The sequence below is a fragment of the Henckelia pumila genome, unplaced genomic scaffold (genome assembly GCF_033568475.1).
Source record: "Henckelia pumila isolate YLH828 unplaced genomic scaffold, ASM3356847v2 CTG_123, whole genome shotgun sequence".
Taxonomy (NCBI): Eukaryota; Viridiplantae; Streptophyta; class Magnoliopsida; order Lamiales; family Gesneriaceae; genus Henckelia; species Henckelia pumila.
Window position 1 is genome coordinate 17,589 of NW_027331765.1, and position 7,351 is coordinate 24,939.

Here is a 7,351-nt window from a genome sequence, read left to right on the forward strand (position 1 = left end):
AAAAATATAGTAAATATTTCTTAATTTTATAAATAAATACAATAACTATTTAAAATTTCTCAAAACAAATCCGAATAAATTAATTGCGACCGACTCACACTCTACTAACCCGATCAACTCAAACCTACATGATTTGATTTTTTTAACAAAACATTAATCATTACACATAATAATAATAATAATAATAATAATAATAATAATAAATATATTTTAATTTAAATGCATAGTAATAAAATATCGTTTATAATTTAAATTTGAAAATTAAATTTCAAAAATTTTGAAATATATTTATTATAAAAAATAAATAATTATTATTTTTGTTGAACTTAGTAAAAAAAATATATACATTTTCATAATTATTTTTTAAAATTTTATAAAATAATGACTTTTATTGAACTCGGTAAAATTAATTCAATAAGTAATTAATAAAATAAATATTTTAGTGAAAAAAATTTGGAGCAACACAAAGAATTGTAAGTTGAAAAAAAAAATTTAAAATGATTTTGAGATACTTTCCTAATTTAATAGGGATGTGTATCCCTCTATATAAAAGTTTATGTATACATAGCATTATCCATAAAGGTATTATAAAAGTAGTTCTAAATTCTAATATATCCATATTTAGAAATTGAAAACTAACTAAACTAACCTCATGTTCCTCCCGTTCTTTTTCCCAGTTACATATGCTCCTTTAATTCATTGATCAACTACCACAGTAGGCGGCAACTTTGAAATCAATAGATTTACCTATGCCTTGGCTTGCTTTAATTTCAAAAAGAAAAAAAAACAATCAAAGTAATTAAATTCGTTTATGGTACAAAAGCTGAAGCCTGTTTCAAATATAATTAAACCTTTAGCTTGAAGCACTCACGACTAAGGTGGTTTCAAAAGTGAAATCACATTTGACAAAGGCTAGCCAGTTAAGCAAAATGATTAGAAATGTTCAAAAGGAAAAAGAAGAGGTCAATCTAAAAATACATGTAATAGAGTGTTCTCGACCTTATTAATTTCACTTTGTCGAAAAAAACATTATTAATTTCTTTTTTTTTGAGAGACACGTTATTAATTTCACAAAAACTTAATGCTAATAATCTTATTATGTTTCCGAACAAACCTTGATCTAAACAATTTAATATGTTCTGATATTCAAGTGTTGACACGACGACCCGGTGTACGAGTACGTATTACGTACTACAACTACAAATGTGATTCTCCAAACCCCTATGCCACAACCATACATACATACTAGAAAATCCCACATCTCTTATGTTAAATACCTCTAAACAGAATTCCAAATCGAAACAAGAAAAATTAGCATTAGTAGCCATTCATTTTAATGCATAATGCATGATATCGTAAGTACGGAATAAAGGGGAAATAAAAAAGAAAGATCACCTTAGCTCATCATCGGGTGCCAGGTAGAAGAGGCTCGAATGCATAGGGAGGCTGCACATACAAGCCTATTAAGCTGTTTTTCATTGTAATCATCTACAAGTCTCGGATCAATCACGTCATTTGTGTTTCCTTTATTTAATATTGGTTTGGCCTATCCGATCAGCAGAATGAAATAAATTATCTTTGTAACACAGTTCGGGGGGTGGGGGGAAAAGACTTGATCTATGGATTTTAGCATTACCCAACCATGCAGACTCTGATGAAAGTGATCCACATCTGTCTTCTCATCTACGACCCCGTGCATGAAATACTCCGGCAGTAAGTGTCTGCCATATGCAAAGACCAAATGTCATTTTGTGTTAGATTTTCAACTACATGAATCGGATATACGTCACATTTATCACGATCCATGCCACATCCATATAAGAGTTTTTCAAGTCATTGCATCTTTGCGTGACCTATCCATTTTCACTAGATCGTAATCTATAACCGCTATTAATTTAGCAAATAAAATCTATTAAATGAACCATTCCATGGTCGAATCGTCATTGTTTTAAAAAAATAAAATGGCAAACCTGATGACAAACATCCAGTCAATGTGATTACATAACATGTAAGATCGAAATTTAGACATGAATTCTGGGAGGGAGGAACTATGTGTATACCCAAATGTTACTTCTCTCGGAACTATTGAATGATGACTCCATTGCGAAGGGAGCCATTTTGCCAACCCAAAATCAGATATTTGTAAACATGAAGACATAAAACTCTTCCATTAAAATTACTACTAGCCGGAAACAAGTGAAATTGAAGTATTACCTGCGGTTCAAAATCTGCAGTCAATAAAATACTCGATGCCTTTAAATCCCTACGAATTATTCTTCTGGGACACCTCTTATGCAAGTAATGTAGGCCTATTACAATTGCAATTTTATGCGTTCTTTTCCAGCCCATCTCTGCCAATTTCTCATCTAAAACAAAAATAAAAGACTTGATGATTTTATAACACTATGCTTATTATTATTTAGTTATGCATGATTTCACCAAAAAAAAATACATCTCCCAAAACCCGTAAAAGAACTCCATTAAATTTTTATTTTATCATGTAGAAGAAAATAAACAGAACCCTTGGAAGAGAACTGGAAAAGAAGATAGAGGCCATTGTCAAGACAGCAACCAAGAACTCCTTTTTCCTCTCATTATTCCACGTTTTCGACAACCTTTTCACAGCAATCGCTTCACCATCTTCCAAAACTCCCTTGTAATATCCGCATATCACACTCTCCTCGCCATATTATCCGTAAAAGAAAACAAGATTTTGATCATTTTTTAAAGTTTCCTGTGGATCCTCACTTTGCATCTAAAAACAAGAAAAACAGAAGCAGCAAAAACAAGAGTGAACCTGGGGAGAACCCATCGGTGGCAGCCAAGATTTTTCGTAGGAAAAGCATTTCAAGTGGGTTTCTGAAATGGCTGGTGCGATACGGTGGGCTGGTCTTGGTGAGCGGCAAAAGCGGAATCTTTGGAGGAAAAGAGGTGCTTGAGGCTGGAAGTACGCATGTATTTCATGACTTGTACATGGAGAAGATCAACGGCGGCGTGTGATCAGAGTGTGCAGAGGAGTCCAAGATCAAAGTACATAGTGGAGAGACACTGGAAAACAGGACAGTGGCAAAGCAGCTGATACAGTGAGTGGCTGAGTGCTGCTATGAAATTAATTATAATTATATTAACAAAAAATCTCGGCGATGAGACACGATCATCGGAGAACTGAGGTCGAATTTAATGAGTACCGGAGTTTTTCAAATGATGAAGGCTACTATCTAGATCAAACTTCACAGTGATGTAGCAGGTGCTACAAGGGTATGGGCAAACATGATGATGACTTACAAGGAAATTGTAAAGCAATAGGGGAACAGTACGTGGACTCTCCCAACCACAAGATATGGCGTGTCTTATATTGATTATTGACACGAAAAGAAAACGTATTGATGAAGCAATTGATGATACCCTAAACCCTCCACTCAAAACCCGACAAATGTAATTTTTTGGTTACATATACAGTATATTTGAAATTTGTATTTCGTTAAAAATATTATTTTAGTATTATTAGATTTTTTAAATTTATTTATTTATTTTTAAATATATATATATATATATATATATATATATATATATAAATAAGTATAATTAATATTTTGAGTACATTTATATAGTTATTTATTTTTTAAACTATGATAAATATATTATTGTTTATTTATATACATCTTTTATATTTTTAAAACTTAAAAAAGTTATATTAATTATATTATCTAATATAAACGAATTTTCGGTACGATCGTTCAGTTAAAACGGTCCGATCAATTGAACCGTTTTTTGAAGATAAACCGATTCGATCAACGATCCGATTATGAAAACATTAAGTTTCTTGGTATTTGAGCTCATCGAGAAGTGTGAAAATTAGATGGAATTAATGAATTATGTTAAATTTTAATTAAACTTTTAATATTTTTTAAGATTTTATCATGGCATATATTAAGAGATTTTAAAGAATAAAAATTTTTGTGATATTATGAATAGTCATGATATAGTAGAAGTAATTAAAGTTAATTATTTGATTTTATATTACGAATATTGTATTATTCTACTAAAATATTAACCAAAGTAAGGGTAGAAGGGCAATATTTTATTTCATACATATTATTTAGTTAATTATAGATTCATGTTTTTTTTTAATATGCCTAATCCTTTTAGAAAACATCTATAAAATAATTACTTAAAATCGTTTATATATAATTAAAAGCAACTTTTCAAAATGTTGCAAAATCAAGATGTAACATAAATAACAGGATGCAATAATCAATATGAAACATTAACATATAATAAAATTATTTTCATCTAACATAAATAAAAGTGAAAAATATTTAATTCATAACACAACATCTAGTGATATAGATAGCATTTTAAATTTGATTTTATAAAAGTTAAAATATGCGTACTTTCAAAAACAAAATTTTCAAAAATTGACATGTATGCAGTTGGACCAAAAAACACTAAAAATGCAAAGTTAGTGTACCAAAGCCCACATCAAAAAAATTAATGGATCAAAATCCAAACATGAACTAGTTACTGGACCAAAAAACTTATTTTCCCTAAATTTTAATTAAATATTTTAAAGATTCTGTCGTGGCATATATTAGGAAATTTTAAGATTATAATTTTTTTTGTTATTATGAATAGTCATTATATAATAAAAGTAATTAAAGTTAATTATTTGATTTTATATCAACAATAATGTAATTTTCTTCTAAAATATTAACTAAGGTAAGGGTCTAAGGACCATATTTTAATTCATATAGATTATTTAGTTAAATAAACTAACAACACTTTAATACTAATATAAATTTCTGATTACGGTTTCACAAATCGGATTTCAATTTTTTTTGTTTTCAGCGGGGCGATCTAGCCACGAGACTCCAGCCTACTATATTACCAATGTCCACTAACGAATAAGACTCAATCAAGAATGAGGGAACAAGTAACCACATCTCCATCATGTCTAGGAAGTATAGTCATCATTGGAGGAAACAAAAATTACTCGTTTTTGCATCAACTTCTGAACGAAGATGAAGAAAACATCCGAAACCCAAGCACATATTTAAGGAAATTTAAGAGGCAATACAAGTCATTAGGGATTGAACCCCATAAGTGTAATCTTTTATCTGTTTTATATTCAAATCCAAACAGTGATGATAAACAAATAACTTTAATTTATGTCGCACTTCAGAACATATATAATAAAAGAAAGCATTTAACCTGATATATGAGAACATTTGTCAAGGTCTCTTGTTTTTTTTAAGCCGACAAGGTCTCTTGTTAACAATACAAAATCAAAATATTATGTATACCTTTTTAAGTTCTTCATCTTCCATGATGTGGGTACATCATCAAAATACTAGATATTAAAGGAAAGAACAACTACCTAGAAAACTGACTAAAAATGAAACAAAGAAGACAAACCTTTTTGTTGATCAGAGAGCAAATTAAGGCGTGTGCACAGCTGATGAACGGGACAACAATGTAATTTCCCGATTCCTGACAGGGAAGACGAAGGATACATTTGAAAAAAATTATTTTTGAAATTACACATCGGAAATTACTGATTTCTAAAAATCTTATTCTAATGTAATTTTTATAATGGTCGGGATTTTATCATTTCTTTGAAATGTTGTCGCTGGTAATAATAATACATAAATTGTAATATTAAATCAACATATATAAATCAAGTACAAATTGATAGGAAAAAAAATTAAAATTAAAATTTTTATTGAAGAATAAACGCAATAACAATAAAAGATAAAAACATAATGATAACAATCATTAATTATATATGCTCTTCTATACAAATGCTAACAAATAAAAATAATTGAAGTGTTGTTTGTTACCTTGAATACACAGGATTGAGAGCTCTGGCGATACCATTCATGGCCCGTAGCTCTTAGAACTGAAACCCAAGCAGCCCAACCAACAATTTGGGTCAGATTCAGGTATCTGAAAAACCAGGTAAATAGCAATTTGGGTCAGATTCAGGTAGACAATGAATATCCGGCATATGTGGTGGAACCCATCAAGCTATAGGCCAGTTATCTATACGACAATCTTTCTCTGAGTAACATAACTGTTTTCAATGGGATTTTTAAAATTCAAACTGAAAAGGAAAACTAGGGTACCCTAGAGGGGCATCATACCTCACCAACAACTGTCAAGGGCGTACCAGTTGGGAGAAGACGATCAATTCTCTAGACTCCACATCTAAACGAATAAAATCACCAAAACATTAAATAACAGAATAAGAATGCTGTATACACGAGTAATGACAAGCACCATCCGCACCTTAAGACCTTCAAGATAATCTAATGTCCCACGCACCAAGGAGGGAAAATGAGGGATATGGACCCCGTCTTGTTTTTATTTGAGCAAATAAACCTAAAAATGAAAAAGACAATTTTACCCTTAAGTAAAAATCTTAAGTTGAATAAAAAATAATCCAAAATGAGATACAAACCATTTTAACACTCGTCGACTTGGTAAATGATTTCTCGACTGATGTAATTAACTGGTTTACTGCAATTTCAATTTTCCCTCTGTCTGCTTTTCAATTTTTAACGGAACCGTCAGAACGGAACCCTATTGAACGACCGTTGAAGCCCTCCTTCTTCGTCGTCGTAGCTCCTTTACTCCCCGTAACCTCTTTCGTTCTCGACAAGCAGCATTGCAGCAATGGCAGAGGAAAACGTTTCTGTAAGTCATCGAGAAACCTAGGTTTTTCTATTTTCATATGTTTGTCCATTCCTAGGGAAACAGTAGTACAGTCATAGTAGATTTCGACCATTTCCGAATGTTTTGTTTCATATCTCGACTTATGTTGTAATGAATGTCGACTGTATTACTTAGCACGTTCATATGAATCTCTACTGCATTACGTTGGACGAATCTCGACTATGTGCCGACCTATTTACTTCATATATCGACTGATGAAGTTATGAATCTCGACTGTATTACTTACCAGGAATTATAGACTGATGAAGTTATGAATTTCATTTGGCTTAGGCGGCTGCAAGCCACTGGCATTGATTGGAGATGGTGGCGGGATCGTGGAATTATTGGGGCTATTGGACACCAGAGAGTTTGTCATCTCATTTTGGGTATCACGTGACCGATCATGGATGTGTGAAGGCGGGTTCCCCGGAGGAATATTCACATCCGGTGTATGAACAAAACGGGAAGGGGGACGCTGGAAGCAGTACACCTTCTTCCCCTGGTCCATAAAATCAACGATTTGATCAATCACATGATCTGGAGAAAGGTCTTCAAATATTCCAGTGCTGAAGTGTGCTGACATACGCTCCTTTTCAGTGGGAGCAAGGATCCCGACAATGACAGCCTACAAGTAATA

The 7,351-nt window shown here is 31.8% G+C and overlaps 1 pseudogene; it reads right to left on the bottom strand.

Moving 5' to 3' along the window:
• Positions 1-656: 656 nt before the first annotated feature.
• LOC140870658 (probable receptor-like serine/threonine-protein kinase At5g57670) lies at positions 657-6,787 on the bottom strand (annotated as a pseudogene).
• Positions 6,788-7,351: the final 564 nt, after the last annotated feature.